Source organism: Panthera onca, chromosome B2, assembly GCF_046562875.1.
Source record: "Panthera onca isolate mPanOnc1 chromosome B2, mPanOnc1 haplotype 2, whole genome shotgun sequence".
Taxonomy (NCBI): Eukaryota; Metazoa; Chordata; class Mammalia; order Carnivora; family Felidae; genus Panthera; species Panthera onca.
In genome coordinates, this window is record NC_138343.1 from 77,639,581 (window position 1) to 77,659,278 (window position 19,698).

General features: G+C 36.1%; 1 protein-coding gene and 1 long non-coding RNA gene across 6 annotated transcripts in view; one reads left to right on the top strand and one right to left on the bottom strand.

The window, feature by feature from the left end:
* LOC132667356 (uncharacterized) overlaps window positions 1-19,698 on the bottom strand; it is a 260,339-nt gene that overhangs the window by 231,635 nt on the left and 9,006 nt on the right. For all 5 annotated transcript variants that reach the window (XR_013555680.2, XR_013555683.2, XR_013555684.2 and 2 more), the window contains exons 3-4: window positions 11,099-11,203; window positions 9,104-9,150 (exon numbers count right to left, since the gene is read on the bottom strand). This is a non-coding gene — a long non-coding RNA (uncharacterized LOC132667356). The remainder of the gene's footprint in view (window positions 1-9,103; window positions 9,151-11,098; window positions 11,204-19,698) is intronic.
* Window positions 1-19,698, top strand: part of HTR1E (5-hydroxytryptamine receptor 1E) — an 87,536-nt gene that overhangs the window by 53,993 nt on the left and 13,845 nt on the right. The gene's annotated exons all lie outside the window — the stretch shown is intronic.

The window sequence follows — 19,698 nt, forward strand, 5'->3', positions numbered from 1 at the left end:
ATATGTATACGTATATATATATATATATATATATGTAAAGGTTTATTGGAACACACATGCCATGATAATGATAACTACATATATCAAAAACTTATTCTTAGATCTGATTATTTCACTCTTTTTCTTATACAGGTTTAACGCCCTTCAGAATCTTTATGGATTATAGAACTCTCTAAACTCTGAAAGGAAGATATCATAGCTATGAGAGATTACTCTGAGTTCTGCAAATAAAATTATGTTTTTATTCGGCCTCCAATTGTCTCTGCTAATGAGAGAATGCAAAGTAGTGGATAATCAAAAGTCATACATGTTTGGAGACTTTGTTCTATGATGGGTGCAGTAGTAAATTTTCCTTCCTAATTGCATTTTCCTACAGTGGCACCAAAATGAGCTTGGATTGTCTGAGCATATATTAACTGGGAGACAAAGATGATAATTGTTGTCCTGGGCAGGAATAGAAGCCATTTAAAAATGTTTAAAAATTTCATTTTCTATTATCCTCAAAGCAGATAATCCACAAAGCAAAGGGGTGAGGGTCAACTGAGTATAGGAAATTTTTTGTTCTAGTGCACCATTATGATTTTTAACATAGCATTATCATTTTTATTTTGCAATAATTTTTTTAAAATCTTGCATACTTTAGTTAAGACATTCATTAACTGTAAAATTTTATGCCAAATAATCTCATGTTTCAATTACTATCTAGCTCATGATGTCTAAAGCATTATTTATCCTATTCATAAGTTAATGCTGTTTAAATTCTGTTAGCGAAATGTATTAAATTTTTTTATGCATTTTTTCACCCTTCATATTTTTAGTTATGCAAGGTTTAAAGGTCAGGCAGAGTATTTTAATACTTTGGGCATTCTTAGAAAAAAAATTTACCTAAACTGGATGAAGCAAACCATTTTTACCAGAATCTGGAACCCTTGTTGTGGTTGGTGGTTGTGCACATTGATATATTATTTCTGGAGATCAGTTTTCCTATTTGTATAAAAATCCATGAAATATTTAGCATTTGACTCAATTACACTTTGAGGAGTTGTCTTAAGAAAATAATTAACACAGGGGTGCCTGGGTGGCTCAGTTGGTTGAGCGTACGACTTCGGCTCAGGTCATGATCTCACAGCTCGTGAGTTCGAGCCCCACGTTGGGCTCTGTGCTGACAGCTCAGAGCCTGGAGCCTGTTTCAGATTCTGTGTCTCCCTCTCTCTCTCTGCCCCTAACCCACTCTCACTCTGTCTCTGTCTCTCTCAAAAATAAATAAACATTTAAAAAAATTTTTTTAAAGAATTAACACAAAAAAATGTCATTGCAACACTGTTTATTATAGGGAGAAATCTAAATTTCTAGCAGTAATAGCATATCTATAACTTCAGAAATCATGTTTTCAAAGATAAGTTCATAGCCTGGCAAGATGACTATAATGTAATTATTATTAAGTAAAATTAAACACACACACACACACACACACACACACACACACACACACACACAAAGGCAGAGCATTATCTCATATATCTATATGCATGTGTAGGGGCAGGGGCAGGAGCTGGAGGAAGGAATGTGGAAGAAAATTTGCTAGTGATTATTAGAGTTGTGAGATGATAATTTTTACTTCTCATTTTCAACTTTTACCATCACAAATTTCTGTAACACAAAATTCTGTAGCTTATATAAGAATGAGTTTTATTTCAATAACTAGATGCTGGTTCCCAGAGCAGGTAGATTAGGTAAACAGCCCTCTTTAGAAAATGCTTTCTACAATTGAAACTAGACCACTTTCTCACACCATTCACAAAAATAAGCTCAAAATGGATAAAGGACCTGAATGTGAGACAGGAAACCATCAAAACCCTAGACGAGAAAGCAGGAAAAGACTTCTCTGACCTCAGCCGTAGCAATCTCTTACTTGACACATTCCCAAAGGCAAGGGAATTAAAAGCAAAAATGAACTACTGGGACCTTATGAAGATAAAAAGCTTCTGCAAGCAAAGGAAAACAACCAACAAAACTAAAAGGCAACGAACGGAATGGGAAAAGATATTTGCAAATGGCATATTGGAAAAAGGGCTAGTATCCAAAATCTATAAAGAGCTCACCAAACTCCACACCCAAAAAACAAATAACCCAGTGAAGAAATGGGCAGAAAACATGAATAGACACTTCTCTAAAGAAGACATCCAGGTGGCCAACAGGCACATGAAAAGATGCTCATCGCTCCTCATCAGGGAAATACAAATCAAAACCACACTCAGATATCACCTCACGCCAGTCAGAGTGGCCAAAATGAACAAATCAGGAGACTATAGATGCTGGAGAGGATGTGGAGAAACGGGAACCCTTTTGCACTGTTGCTGGGAATGCAAATTGGTGCAGCCACTCTGGAAAACAGTGTGGAGGTTCCTCAAAAAATTAAAAATAGACCTACCCTATGACCCAGCAGTAGCACTGCTAGGAATTTACCCAAGGGATACAGAAGTACTGATGCATAGGGGCACTTGTACCCCAATGTTTATAGCAGCACTCTCAACAATAGCCAAATTATGGAAAGAGCCTAAATGTCCATCAACTGATGAATGGATAAAGAAATTGTGGTTTATATACACAGTGGAGTACTACGTGGCAATGAGAAAGAATGAAATATGGCCCTTTGTAGCAATGTGGATGGAACTGGAGAGTGTGATGCTAAGTGAAATAAGCCATACAGAGAAAGACAGATACCATATGGTTTCTGAGAAACCATATGTGGATCCTGAGAAACGTAACAGAAACCCATGGGGGAGGGGAAGAAAAAAAAAAAAGAAGAGGTTAGAGTGGGAGAGAGCCAAAGCATAAGAGACTGTTAAAAACTGAGAACAAACTGAGGGTTGATGGGGGGTGGGAGGGAGGCGGGGGTGGGTGATGGGTATTGAGGAGGGCACCTTTTGGGATGAGCACTGGGTGTTGTATGGAAACCAATTTGACAATAAATTTCATATATTGAAAAAAAAAAGAAAATGCTTTCTACAAAGAGGCTGTAAGACTGAATCTTGTTTTACAGCTGCTATTTCTCATTAGCCAGTTCGTTATCATCATTGCACTTTACAGCTTGGTCTATGATGGAGAAATTATCTAGCGAGGTTGGATACTTCCTTGGTATTCAGAAGGATTTACCTTCCTGGAGAAAAATATTCCCTTTCTCTCTCATGTATCTCCTATGCTACGATCCACTTTCTCATCTTAAATCCTTGGCTTAAAACATAGTAGGTTCTATGCTTCTTGTCTAGAAGCAGGAAGATCTGTTAGGGGACTGTTATAATAGTCTGGGCAAGAAATGATAAATCTAAACCAAGTCAGTGGTTTATCACCTCCCTCACATAGACATCTTCCTTACTCCACTCAGGCCATGATCATATATGGATGTTCTCCTCACCCTGTTCAGTCACAAAACCCCATGCCGTTACTCTACATAATCCCTTCGTTGTATACCATCTTCAACCTGTTCTATCTCTGACACCCCCATGCCAGGCCACTGGCCCCCATGTGAATGCCAACCTTACCCTGCTTGCGCTCCAGTACCCACCCAGGCCATCCTACATGTGTACCCTCCTAACTCACCAGGGTGCCCCATACATGTTTTTCCTTATTTACAATAATAAATTATTACAAATTTTAAAATAATAAAATTTTTAGTTAAAGGAAAAGAGACACTGGTAGAACTTTTAGTCTAAAGATATTCTAATACCTTAAAGTCCTTGGCCAAACCCTGACTTTATTAGAATATGTGAAACACACTCAAGGAACATGGATTCCTTCTTTTGCTACAGTTATCAATGTAACATTGTTTAAAAGAGTAAACATATCAGTTTTACATTAAATACCATGCACATGCAGCCACACACTCATATTCTTTCACTGTCATTCATTCCTCTGAGGATCAAAAATTGGCAAAAGATGGGTACCTGGATGGCTTAGTCCACTGAGTGTCCAACTCTTGGTTTTGGCTCAGGTCATGATCTCACAGTTCATTGGTTTGAGCCCCACATCAGGCTCTGCAGGCTCTATACTCACAGCACTTGGCATTTCTCTCTCCTTCTCTCTCTGCCCCTCCCCCACTTGCACGTGCATGCTCTCTCTCTCAAATAAACTTTTTAAAAAGTGGCAAAAATAATGAAATTATTAGCATTTTTAATGAAAAGTACTGCCTATTGCATTCTGTTGCTAAGAGTCTTCTGCTACAACAAGAATGATGGTAACAACAAAGGGGATACAAGGAAGGTATTAGGGAAGACAGAAGGAAGGAGAGAGATGAGAAAATAAGAAAGTGAAAAGGTGGGAACAAGGAAGGTAGCAAGAAGAGAGACAGAAAGAGGAGACCAAGGAAAGAAAAGGCAGAAGAGGGAAGCTAAATGTGAAAAGGAAGTGTCAAGATGACATTCAGGAGAGTCTGACTTGGCCACCAAATCCCATGGCACAGGGTTCTAACCCTGTGCCCCAAAGCAGTGTCATTGTCAAGTCAGCCCCAAAGCAGTGTCATTGTCAAAATAAAAACATATCTACTCCAAGATTGCTGACAAGTAATGGAGAAACTGTTAGTTCATACAATTCTTTAATACACAACTGAATGAAGCTGACATCCAGAATTTGGTACAGCCAACTTCTGGATGTTGTTTATGTATTTGTTTAATGATACCTTTAAATGATTCCTATTTTGAGAGTCACTTTTAGAGGCTACACAAGAATCAGCATCTGCAAATGGTGAGAAAGTTCTTGGTTGGTCAAAACTTCAATGAGGAAGAATATGGATATTATATGTATAACTGGAACACTTGCAATGCTTTGCCCACATCTCATTTTGCTGCTTTGATAAAGAAAGAACTACATATTCTGTAAATAATGATGTCCATGTTTCAGATTCAATCCCCTACCAACCATGCAGAAAGATGTCTTCTCTAGTGTTGTGGTTCTTGTTAAAGCCAGGGTATTAAGCCATTCCCCTTTAAACAGTTTTGTCTCAAAAAAGTGTAACAGAATATAAAGATTTTTCTCTACTATTCATATGATTGTTGGATTTACAAAAGAGTATTCTTGAAACACAATAAAACTTAAGGCAAAACTTTTAGAGAAAAGGGATACCCTTTCCCAGAATAACTCAACAGAGTTATTTCATGGGTTAGGTTAATTGGCAGATATTTTTAGCTGAGGTGAATCTTTCTATATATTTCCTGTAGGTGCTATTATAAATACTACCGAAGATATCAAGAGAGAACGTTACCTTCCCAACATCCGTTTCTTTTTTTTCCTTCCTAATAGAATCCTGATTTTGTTTGGATAGCGCTGTCCCCACCCATCCATCCTCCCCCCAACCCAATGACTGAGGGATAACAGACCTCACTGTCAAGTTATTCCTGCTTCACAGAAAGCAGTCAGCACATGACATGGTTCTGGCTCCTGCTGTAAGTAAAGAAGACACTGGTCTACATTTGTCCAATTATAGTTGGGGGAGAGGGTTTTCTCTCATTTAGGAGGTGAGCAAGAATGTATGTTGATTCAGACAGTGCTGGTATTGTATAACCATAAGAGTAGCAAGTCTAAATTCAACACTCTCACACTGAGGATAACAGAGCAGAAATATAGAACATGGATCCTTGATGGTCACCATTGAATTACTGCAGCACCAACCTGACCAAAACTAATTCTACTTCTGGACTTTCTGTTATGTAAGATAATTAACTTTTTTACTGTATAATTTTTTCTTGAATTGGGCTTTTTTATTTGCAGCCAAAAGCATACTAGTTGATCAAACTATGTCCAAGCTCCAGTAGGAAAGCCAGAATTGCACACAGACATCCATGCCAACCTTGCAGTGCTAGGGAAGGTGCTTTTATAGGTTATAGTCAAGAGTTACATGGCCTTCTCAGTGTCCCTGCAGAAAGAAATCTGAAAATAACTGGAAATACTGGAGACTTCTCTCACAGATTCCTTCTATTTAGACAACTTTAAAACTTAAATGTGGACTCACAGTCTTTTCTTTTCTGGCATAGAGGAAATCAATAATGCAAGCTTTGCAAAGGTAAACTTATTGATTTGAGGACAAAGGAAATGATGCTATATAAATTCAACCAAAAAGAGTCTTGGGAAATTCTGATATTCTTTGACAACAATCTACCTTTGAGTTATAGTTTTTTAGCACTAGCTGCCATCAAAATTAAAATGTCAAAATCAGCTTAGTGCCCAAGATAAATGTTCACATTGTTATGACAACCTCTTTTTCAAGTTTAACATCAGAAACCTTAATTTGGGGAGAGTTAATATTTACTTTGGGAGGTTTTTTTTGGGGGGAGGGGGTTGTACAAATTAGACTTGTTTCAATTATTTCCAGAATATCACTATTAGATTTTACATTATCTTTTCCATAAATAAAATATTCTATGATCAAAATCAATTTCCAGTTTAGTAACATAAATCATATGCAAATTTGTTATATATGTGTTTTATATACTGTTCTAGAGAGAAAAATTCTATTTTCAACTGATTCACAAAGGAGTCATGACTCAAAAAGTTAAAGCTATTGCTGGAGACTGAATAATAACTGTAGGTGGTCAGAGAAATTACCATGAAAAGGTAAAACAGATAGAAGGAATAAAATTAGATGTATTTTTTAAGTTTTGCTGCAGTAAATATAATAGAGGACAGATATATGGAAAGTGCCTCCTGGATATGGCAAGTGGTTATATAGGTATTTGAATCTGTTACAGTTTGTTGTGGGAAACACTACAAACACACAGGAAGCCACTGGAGCCCTTAAGATATTTAATGACAATATATTGTGGTACATGTACAAATTAGATGTATATCTGTCAGTCAAAGTCCTGGCAGGACATTTGAAAACAAAAATGGAGACATTTGGTTCTACAACAACTTTGGTACACATTTTGGGCTAAGATGTATATTTTAGAATCCTTTCCATTTTGTTAATGTTAGTTTTTAGTCATTATACTTCATGTTGACAACTTTTGAATATAAACAAATACATGTTTCATAATCATTAACTTTCTCATAGTAAATCCAATCCTTTTTTCTTCAGGCAAAAATATTCTTCTAGTTCCAGAAACCTGGCACTACTTTATTACTGTCAAAGAGCAAAATGTTTATGTAAACTTCAAAGACAATTTGCATTGATTCCATTTCCAAACTATACTTTCACGTTGGATTCATATTTCTCTTTTAAGTTGTTATGAACATAAATTGTGTGTGGAGTGTGGGTAGGTGCATGGGTGTAGTTTACTGAGCTGATCAATGGAGAATCCATGTACACAGACGATCTCAAGCCACCACCAGCTCATCATGTCTGTGTCTGTTCAGGAACTGACTGAATGGGTTGTTTGGTGCAATGGCAAGTGTTCTGGACTTTAGGTCTGGAGGTAATGGCTATTATTAGTCTTTTCATTAACAAGCTGTAGGACTCTGGCAAGTCCCTTCACCAGCTTATCTTTTATTTCCATAAAAGGGGTTGAGGCATGGAGTCTCTGATGTCACTTCTAGCTTTAAAATTCTGTGGTTCTCACTCACGTCCCTAATTATCATGCTTAATAGAAGCCATAAGTTTTGCCGCTTTAGTTTGAAAGGGCCTTTTTCAAACTGACATTGAGAATGCTAAATACACTATTTTAAAATTTAGATAAAGAAATTAGCAGATGATATTAAAATACAGCAAATCCCCAGTGACTTTTTGAGTCTAACAATTACAGCTTCCCATGAACTTTGACATTTTCCTGAATTGCATAAATTATGTTTATCAATTCGCAGGTAAATATTTATATGCCTAAGTAATGAGTCAACAAAACTATGAGAAATGGAGAGGATAATTTACACTCTAGAGTAGATATGTATTTTTAATTCAGCTTCATTGAAGAAACTCTCCTTAATATCCTTAATATCTTCTTCAATGTCTTAGAACAAAGGAAAGAGCTATTTATCCACTGCAAAGGCTGAAGTATTCCATGCAAGCTATCACATGGGTATTCAAAAAACATTACTGCATTGTATAAATTCCTATGTACTTAATACTTGGTATTCACTGTATTGTGTATTATGTATATTGTTTAATTCTCACAACTGTTCTTTGACATTATCTCCATTATTTCTGGTCTCAAAGAAGTCAAGTAACTTAACCATAGACAACAGCTAGTAAGGGACAGAGCCAGGAGTTGAACCTAAAATTCTAAAGCCAGTGCCTTCAATCTCGCTACCCTAGTATCTCTGGCAACACTGCCCAGACATATCCACTACATCTCAAATACTTCATCATTTTTCACAGATAAGGAAGCTGTTCACTTAACTTTGCTTTCTCCCTTGAGTGATGCCTCTGCACACTGAACCCCTCCACATGTCCCTCTAGCAACATCCACTGATACCTCAGGAACGAGAACGAAGTAGGTTTGGCCTCAAATGTCAGTGTTCTCAAGCTCTGTAACAGGGCAACTGACACATCAACATGGCATGTCTTTTGACATCAAAAGCCCTATCTCTTTTCTCTTGATTATACACCACATTTTTTCGTAAATATCTACCTCATCTCTCCTTCCACCATAATTACCCAATTGTCCCTATTCCAATTTTCTCTAGAAGACATCTACCTTCTAAATGTGCTTTAGAAAAGTTTTGACCTTTACTGGTCTTTGAGAAATAAAGAAAGATTGGAGGCACTGCCCTGGACTAATCCACTTCTGTCTTAGACTGGATCTCTTGAAAACATTCTGAGATGAAGAATTGTGTGCATAAGGATGGTTGGGGAGTGCTCTCAGGAGATACACTGCAAAGAAGTGAGGAAAGGACTGAGGAAAGGAAGACCCAGTGATAGGTCAGCCCTGGGGAGGGGTCTGGGTGCACTATAACCCTGTCAGACTGGTGGATCTAATTTGTGTCTTCAGTTTAATTATGTTTCTCTTCCAGAGAAAGGGCTTTTAAGGTTATAAAGACCAGTCTGAAATCTGACTATGCAGAATTTAAGAGCCTGAGCTTTCTCTCCTGGGAAAATAAATGGAATAAAGAAAGGTTATGAAATATGAAAGTTCTAAAAATAACAGCAGATCAAATAATTTAGTTATATTCTACTTACCATGAAGTTTTCACACCCTGAGCCTCCCTGTGTGAAGTCTGTGTTATCTGATTAGAGAAAGCAGAAAGAGAGAGAAAGAGAGAAGCCATATGAAAGAGAAGCTTAGTTAAGGATGGCAGACTGCACTGCAAATTCAGAAACGTCTTTAATATGTACAAGAACTGGTGCAAATTCATCTTTTGTTTTCTATAAATAATCCAGGTTTGATGATCTTAAACTATTGGTAAGAATATCTTTCCCTTTCATCTTTCCTGGACTTGAGCCAGGAAAGAGTTAACATATAACTCTTTGTTGTTTCAATTGAATTTAGCAAAACCCAGAAAGAAAATTCCTTCCTAAGGCATAATTAATTTCTACAACATGTTGAAATAAGAGCTGCTAACTTAGGCACATACACATATCCCTATTGCTAGATTCTCCTGGTTGGATTTTAAAGATATTCTTTCAAAGAATATATAAAAGTATAAATATATTTTTAAAGATATTCTTCCAAAGATAGATAGATAGATAGATAGATAGATAGATAGATATATCTCAAGTTCTAGAATAAGGAGGATTTATTTTTAAGGGTTTTTTTAAGTTTATTTATTTTGAGAGAGAGAGAGAGATAGCACAAGCAGGTGAGGGGTAGAGAGAAGGAGAGAAAGAATCCCAAGCAGGCTCTATGCCATTAGCACAGAGCCAGATACAGGGCTTGAACTCATGATCCATGAGATCATGACCTGAGCTGAGATCAAGAGTCAGATGCTTAACTGACTGAGACACCCAGGTGCCTCTAGAATAAGGAGGTTTCACTGACTGAAAGATATTGAGGAAAACATAAAGCTCTTATTTAAAAGTATCAAGTCAAATACATCGGTGGTATAATCTAGGCTGAAAACAATTATTTACTTTTCTCCTGATGGGAGATTATATGATAAATATGCAAATAATGTTGATCAAACTAATATGGTCAAATTAATAATTCTATAAACACTAAAGGTTTAAGGAGTGTTTCCATGTAAAGAATAAAGAGGTATGCATGTATGTATGTATTTAAAACATTTCCCATAAATTACAGTATCCTGGGAATTATATAAAATGTACTTTTAAGTACATTTTAAGTCTCTAAGGGAATCACAATTAATATTTCATTTTAAATAAATTATGCTAGGAACAGGATATAAACTTGTGGAAGGTATAGTTTATTTGTTTTCTTTATTTATACTACATCCCCAACAGGTGAAACAGTAACTACACAAAATAGGTGCTCAATAACTATCTGTTGAGTTAATAAATTAGGACAAGGCCAGTGAGGACTATAAGACAGTACTAAGAATAAGAAATTATCCTGGCCATTCAATGAATATACTTTGTCTTAGAAAGAGAACTAGCAGATATTTAAAGCAAAAGGAGTTCAATCCAGGTTTGGGTTAACACTAAAACACTATTTACATTTGTCCAAATTCTATTCACAATCTTGGGTTCTTACATAAATGTTCCAAATTCTTTTAAAATAGCACAACAGGCATAAGCCCAGAACCATGACAGCTTTGTTTCAACAGAGAGTTAAGAGATGGCCTGTTTATGAAATATCTTTACCATGAATTATTCATGTTGGGAAATTAACAATATACTTACTAATTCCGCTGTAATGTCTAACTGTGTTATTTGACCAAGACTTTGAAATTGTCCTGGAAAAGCCAGGAGAGAAGTGAGAAACTGGCAAGGAATATCACCCCATGGTGTCACATAAAAACACTAAATACTCTATTATCATCACTATTATATAATGTGCTTTACACTTTACAAAGCAAATTGATATGTTATCTAAACTGATGATCATGACAACCACGTGAATCAGGTAGCAATACTGAATCATGCTGGAAGTTTGGGAGTACTAGTGCCAATTTTCTGCAATCTAACCAATTGAAAATAATGATAACAATAATCATGATCATACTGATCATAACTAGTACCTAAACAGGACTTATTCATGTGCCAAGTGTGACCTACCTGCCTCTACATGTTAGCTCCATTACTCCTCCAACAATCAGAAGCCACCAAATTGGAATCGAGGCATCTGCTTTATTCAAGTTGGTTGGCAAATTCACTTTCCACCTGGTAAAAAAAATAATGCACTTTTTGTCCCTCTCTCCTGGACTGAAAATAACCAGGGAATGACCACACTGACCTTTCCACCCGGTGTCATGCTATAAAGCTGGAACAGAGAGAACTGACATGTAGCTGGGACAGGCTTATGTGGTCTGATGGTCTGTGTACTGACAACCTGAGCATGAGAGCTCCAGCCTCTCCTGCACCCTGGCAGGTCTGTGAGCTGGGGGAGGGGGTGGGCACAAATGCCAGGCTTTCCCCAATCTCACACTCTCAAGTTTTTCCAGTAGGTGGAAAACTGTTACTGAACATGCTGCTGTTCTCTCCTGGGAAGGAAAGCAGATAACCGCCCCCCGACTATGCGTCCATGGGACACTGCGGGGAAGAAAATGAGTGTTCCGGTCCATCCTGCCCCCAGCATCTCCCACAGCCAAATGAGGGAAACTGAGGACTATGTAGGCCTAGTTTCTTCCTCAAAGGCAAGGAACTGGCAAGCAGCAAAGACAGGTCTTGAGCCCCTAGCACTCTGACCCCAGAGTACACATCGTATTTACTCTTCACTATACTAGAAACCTTGCACTCCGACAAGTTTGATGAACACTGAGAGGCAAACATTCTAGAAGTCAAACTCTTGAATGCTCTTCTGGAAATGTTTTCATGCCCTAACCAGATACTCTTTTCCCATAATTTCTTGTCAAATGTGCTGAAAACATGTCACTGAAACCATTTCTTTCCAAGCCAAGTTAAGAGACAGAGTAAACAACAAAAAAGGAAAGGAAAAAAAATTGTAATCATAGTTCATCTCACAACGGCATATTTAAAATTTGACTCAATCTGACTTTGGTGTATTTCCATTACTCTATAAGTACTCATTATATTGTATAACAAGGTAAAACATCTGTTCATAGAGTTACCATTTGTGCCAAAAGCACTAATATTTTGCTTTCCTAAATATCAGACTCAGGAACAGATGTTACTTTATTCTCTTTGTATTTTGTCATCAGTCTTCATTCAACAGGTACCCCAATATGGAACTGTTGTTAGTTTGCTTTCCAGTAAATATATATATATATATATATATATACATATATATATGTATATATATATATATATATAAAAATATGTATATATATGTATATATATATATACACACACACATAATTAATATATGCTGGGTCTTAAAGTGTTTATGTACTGCTTATTAACAAGCTCAAACTGTAGACCATGAATAAATTTGACTGCATTTTGTGAAAAGCAGCTCAGAGTCTTGAACTTCCTAGTGAGAGTAGAATTATATCATCTTCCACCCTGGAAGACAATTTTATATTTTACATACATGTATTTTGTAACCACTACCACTGTTATTTACTATTTGTGCTGTTATGGAAGGGAAGAAAGTTACATCACTTCCTTGCTGTGATTCTTATAAACAATAAAAAAAGTAGCATTAAGGGTCACAATTCTATCAGTTTTCTGATAAGAGCTTCAGTTCATAAGCATGGTGATTGGAAGAATTTGTTTTTCTCTAGGCAGAACTGGAATTGAAATTAGATTGAATCAAGACGATAGTCCTCAATACCTTTGCTGCCATTTAGAAAGATAATTATTAATTTTTTTATTTCTAGGAAAAAAAAAACTTAAGATTTTCAGATATCAATCTAGGCTAGTTGCTAGTGATTTATCATAATCAGTCATAACTCTGGACTGAGTCCAGACACCGCCTCTAAATCCTCCGCCCAGCACTCCAGCATCTAGGATCCATGGGCTGGAGTTTATATGAGGTGAAACTATTTGCCTTTCCTATTACATTTGAAGTACCTCACCTGTGGCAGTTTAAAAAGGAAAAAAAAATAAATATAATCCTATAATATTTACAGAGGTATCAGTGCCCTTTCAAATTCTGATTAGTGCTACTAATCCTTATAGACTCTTTCAACATTTTGCAGGAAAATAGTGAAATCTAATTAACTATATTCTAGAAGGGACTGTGACTGATAATAGCTTAGCAACTAAAAGGGTTCATCAAGTTTAAAAGAAACATAACAAAGCCCCTGTTAAATATTTGAAAAATGGCACCAGTATAACCAAGGAAATGATTTTTTCATTTAATTTAGTTTTAACTTAAAGGAAATGATTTTTTAATTTAATTTAGTTTTAACTTAAACAGTCATGTATGGCTGCCATATTGGGTAGCACAGGTATATAAAATCTTGTTTTACCTTCATAATAACCTTGTGAAGCAGGTCATCTCCACTAAAAAGAGAAAGAAGTACAGAGATATTAAGTGACTCGCCAGCATTACAAAGCTGGAAAATGACCAAATGTATACTTGAATCCAATTCTCTGGAAATCCAAGTTCTCAATTCTTTTGATGGTACCACATCAAGCTCAAGGTAAGTATGAATAAAGAGAGGACAACCCCGCAAAACTAGTGATTGTACACAACCCTCTGAAAGTTCACAAGGGAAGTATAGTACAAAGAACTAACTGTCAAAATATGCTATTTTATCCTACTTATAAGCTAACAAATAAGCGTGCCACAGTTTTATGGAAACCACATAGAAAACAGGAGATTCCTGAGTCAGAGAGTAAGGACTTTACTATAGCAATAGCAGTAGCCAGAGTATTAGCATTTTCTTGTACCAATTTCCCAAGCCCAAATTCACACAGAGTGATGCCAAGAAGGTCAGCTGACTCTCACATGCAGTGAGTGCATTACAGGCTGCATACTGAGTTTAGGGAACTCAAATATTTTGTAATGGGCATTAAGCATCCTGCTCATTACTCCAAAGCAGGCATTATCTTTATCATACTAGACAATAAGCATGCCTCCCTTCCCCAATCCCTACCTTTCAAGACTATTCTCTATGCAAATATCCTTGAAATTGATAGTATGGAACAAAGGCAATCTCAAGATTTGCATAAATGTGAGAGACCACACACCACCCATGACAAGTGACAAACTGGGAGAAAACCAGCCAAGGAAAGAGAGACATGGCTAAATATCAACATGAGAGTTAAAGTGAACAGATAAATGTGTATGTTTGATAGAAAGATTATGTGTCCAAAGTAAAAAACAGAAAATTAATGTTGAAACTACAAAATTAAGGTGAAAGTAAATTTGAAAAATAATAGTGCCATATAAATGTCAAGAAACATTGGCATTTTTATGGGGCATCAATAGATGCCCATTTACAAATATAATTTCTCCAAAACTAGAGGCTACTTCACTCTTGGAATTGAATTGTAAATATATGCACATACCCCTCTTCCAGCCACCATAAAATTGTAGCATAAAAATCATAAGACATTAGATCTGAGAGATGGTCAGAAATAATGAAGTCCTGGTAACACAGGGAAACTGAGATCCAAAGCATAGAGTGTCTTTTTCAGGGCCACACAGCCAACCATCAATAGATCTGAGATGCATTCACAGGAGTCTCTACTCTTGGCCCCTCCATTTCATTATAACACACTACCTCTTGCTTCTCAGCACGAAGTAGATTGAGCCTCCCACACCCCCCAAAAAAGATACTTGCAAACCTCCCTCTTGTAGAACATGCCCTTGGAACTAGAGCAGAGCCAAGTGGTCTGAGTTAGCAATGCTTCCCCAGGTGGAAGCCCAGTAGGAAACCTGAGTCCTGCAGATGGCTTAAATGCTCATTCCCTTGAGTCTGCCACAAAGGCACATTGCACTGCAGAAGATTTAAAAGAAAATTGTGTGCACAGCACAGGAACAAGCCCAGATCTTCCCTGAAGAATTGAGTACTTCAGTAATATCATTAAAGCTGGGTCAAAAAAACATCATTTCATTTTTTTTAATATGCTAATTTAACCTCAGGCACCAGCTCACTTAAATGAAAGGCACTTCATAAAGTTCATTTTTATTATTCTCAGCTGAAAAGTAAACACTTCTACAGGTGTCCTTCATATTAAAAGGCTTTATTTGCTGGCAATAGAGACTCTCTATTGACTAAAAACCTTATCTATACTTCACAGAGCAGATTGTTTTTCCCCAACACCCTTCAAAGAGGTGTAGCCTGTCCATTCTGGACAAAGGAAAATAGTGTGATAAAAGAGACAATGTATCAACAGCCAACTGAAAGAGCTCTTGATGGCCAATGCTGGAACAATTTAAGCAGCAAAATAATGCAGTATTCAATTAAAAAGTATAAAATAAATATTCATAAGTCTATATTGATAAACAAATAATGTAACTAGGCATCAACAGCACTTTTATAAAGATAATTGTCCCAAAACTAGAGGCTATGGTTTTCTTTGGACTGAGTCATAAATGTACAGACATATAAGTACAAATATAAATTACTGAATAAGTAGAATAAATGGTAGAGGAGAGACAAATCTTCCCCACAGAAGAATTCTAAATAATATATACACATATTCTCCCCTCCAGGAGGTGGCGCTTAATTCCCTACCCTTGAGGGTGAGCTACACTTAGTGACTCACTCCCAAAAATTAGAGCAGGGAAAGGGAAAAACAGTCCCTTTGCTGTGGAGAGTCCTGGAGAGAGCTGTCTTAACCAAGTGATGAAGGTTAACATCACCAGTAATGCCATGTGGATATGATGTACTCTGATGTGAGGTAATGAGAAGGTATTCTTCCCAAATCCCATAACCCCAGTCTAACCATGATAAAGACATCAGACAAACCAAGATCAGGAGACATTCTACAAAATACTTGGCCAGTACTCCTCAAGACCATCAAAGTCATGCAAATCAAACAGAGTGAGAAATTATCACAGACCAGAGGAGACTAGGAAAATGTGACAACTAACTATGATGTGTCCTGCAATGAAACAGAAAGAAGGCATTAATGGAAAAGCTGGTTAAATCCAACTAAGTTCTGGAGTTTAGTTAATAGTGATGAATATTGTTGCTTTCTTAGTTTTGATAAATGTACTCTGTAATGTACGATGTTAACAATGGGTAAAACTGGGTGATGGATATACAGGAACTCTGTACTATCTTCACAACTTCTCTATAAATATAAAATTATACCGAAACAAAAAGTTTATGTAAAAAAAAATAGATGGTACAAATTTATCTCATCATATGCTGTCTGTCTGAAGCATGGCAGAATTCTATAGCTAATGCATTGCCCAATCCAAGACGCACATTTTAAAAAAGGTTTGCGGAAGCTGAATGAGTTTAACAGCCAGGGGTGGAGTGGAAACAGCACACTGCACAATAAAAGGAAAAGCAATGTCGGGGTCCTGGGTGGCTCAGTCGGTTAAGCATCTGACTTTGGCGCAGGTCACGATCTCGTGGTTTTTGAGTTCAAGCTCTGCATGGGGCTCTGCACTGACACTGTGGAGCCTGCTTGGGATTTGCTGTCTCCCTCTCTCTCTGCCCCAGTCCCACTCTCTCTCTCTGTCTCTCAAAATAAATAAACTTTTTTAAAAAAGGAAAATCAATGTTTGTTCTTCACTGAATAACCTGAGTATTATTTATAATAATTATTTGTAGTAATCTGAGAAACAGAATGTGTTCTGAACATAACAAAAATTGAGGCTCTCCTTTATAGGTCAGCAAAAGTACTAAGGTAAAAGCCCAAACCAGTAAACTAACCAGATTTCAAAGAAACAAAAGTGTGCTAGCTATACAATAGTGTCTATGTTTAATAGCATAAAAGACTCAAATTAAAAACATAAGTTTTAGACAAACCTTCAAATTTGAGAAACTTCTCTAAATTCTCTTTACTCTAGAAGTTATCTAGGATATTATAACAATATCTGAAATTTATATTATCATCTCCAAAATAGTAAAATCATTTTGCCCATAAGTCATAGCCCCTTCCTGCCACCCAGTTCTCTAAATTACTTCCTTTTCCCAAGAAAAGGCCTTTTCCCACACAGGCCATCCTCTGCTTTCAACCTTGAAGGTTTCAGCCCCAACCTAAACTCCACCACACCCCCATCCTCACTCATCACCTAAATCCCTTAGCTTTGTCAAAGAAATCTCAACCATCTCTTCCTTTAGACATCTTTTTGGATTTGTCTTCTAAACAATAATCCCTTCAAAATGACTTTGTAAATGAATGGAAGTGACTTGGTTAAAAAAAGGCATATATCTGCTTTCCACATAAATTTTATATAGATGGGGAAAACTTCCTTGCTCTTTTTCTCCTCATCTTTTCATATAATTGTGTTTCCAAAAGATACAAGAAAGGCATGAGCATAACCTGTAATACATGTGGTATGAATTTTCTTAAAAACAGTCCTTAAAGTCAAATTCGATTATGAATTCTATGTTAGGGGGACTGACAAATGCATAATATTCTGATCAGTATATATGAGGTTTACATTTTGTTTCATCACTTTTATTGCTGAAGAATACATTTTAAAGGCATGGATTAAATATTCAAAGACACAAACACTAGTAAATACCTTTTAGTTCAATATGAAGATAACAAACCCATTAGTATATCTACATATGAGTATGCTCAGCAAACAGGAGACTGAACAAATGTTTATTGAGTACCTCATGTTACAGGAAATGTGCAAGCACTTTGGCAAATGCTGTCTCATTTCCTTTTTTTCTATAAATATGTGAGGTCGATATAATTATCCTCATTTTTCAGGTTGTAAAACCAAACATCCAGAGATTAAATCACTCAAGGATGTGTTACTTAAGGTAAATAATTAGTTCCTTTAAGTGATAAGCCCCAAAGTATCAGTGACTTAACACAGTAAAATGCTATTTCTCATTTATATCACCATCTAATGCAAGTCAGAAGGAGAAGGGGTTGCATTCTGCCCCACCTCGTCATTCAGAGACACCCCCCCCCCAGGATACTTCCATCCCATCCACTAGTGGATGGAGATTGAGAGCTAGGATAGTACATTAAAAGTTTTTGTACACCAGGCCTAGAAATGGCACATACCACTTATGCTCACCTTCCATTCCCCAAAAATGATCCCTCTTCTGTTAACAGGGAAAGAATGGATGTTTTCTCCCTAAGGTAGGGAGAAGCTAAAGAAGGATGCTCTCACTACTAATAATCAACATAGTACTGGAAGGTCTAGCTACTTCAAAAAGGCAAGAAAAGCAATACAGATAAGAAAGAACAAAGTGTTCCTATTTGCAAATGACATGATCATCTATGCAGAAAACACCAGAGTCTACCAAAAGAGTCCTATAACTAATAGGTGAGTAAGCAAGATCAAAACACAAAATAAATCACATTTCTGTATCCTAAAAATAAACGTGTCAAATCTGAAATTAAAGAAACAATGCCATTTACAATCCCTCCAGAAAAAACTAGTAAGATGCTTAGGTATAAATTTACCATCACATGCACAGAACTTGGATGCTGAAAATCATAAAGTGCTAAAAAAATCAAACAAAAGGATACTTGATTAAATAGAAAGTAAATACAAAGATGGTAGAATTAAAAACAAGCACATCAATAATTACATTATGTGTAAATAATCTAAACATCCTAATTAAAAGGCAGAGAAAGACTGGACAAAAATGCAAGAGGCTATCTATAAGATATCTATATCTTATAGATAGAGGCTATCTATAAGAAACCCACTAAGTATAAAGACATAGATAGGTTAAAAGTAAAAGTACAGAAAAAGATATACCATGCAAACATTAATTAAAGAAAGCTGGAGTGGCTTTATTAAAATCATACAAAGTAAACATCAGAACATAGAACACTGGGGACAAACAGAGGTATATAATGATATAACGGTCAATTCATCAAGAAGACATCAATTCTAAATGAGTATATATCTAATAACTTACTTTCAAAATACATGACTCAAAAATTGACCTAACCAAAAGAGGAGATTAGCATATCTAAAATTATAGTTACAGATTTTAACCCTTCTCTCAACAATTGACAGAAAGTTGACAAAACATTGGCAAAGGTATAAAAAATTTGAACAATTCTGTCAAGCAAATAACATGGAAGAATCACAGAATATACATTCTCTTTAACATACACATAACATCACCACAGAGACTATAAGCTGAGCCATAAAATAAGTCCGAATAAATTTCAAATGACTGAAATCATACAATGTTTTATAAGCCTGAGTATGACGGAATTAAAAGTCAATTTTAAAAGAACATATAAAATCCTTATTTTCGAAGTTAAGAAGTGCACTCCTAAATGTTGCATAAGCCAAATAAGAAACCACGAAGATATTACAAAATATTTCTGACTAAACAATAATGAAAATACAAATACTAAAATGTATAGGGTGCAGCTAAAATAGTGCTTAGAGCAAAATTTATAATTCTAAATGCTTACATTGTTGGTGAAAAAAAGTTTTAAACTAATTTTCTTAGCTTCTACATTAAGAGACTAGAAAAAGAAGAGTGAGTTAAACCAAGGTAAGGAAAGGAAGGAAATAATAAATATAAAGGCTAAAAGTAATTAAAGAATAGATAATAGAGAAAACCAAGTCATTCAGAAGCTGATTCTTTGTAAAGATTAATACAATTGAAAAATCCTTACCTAGATTGATC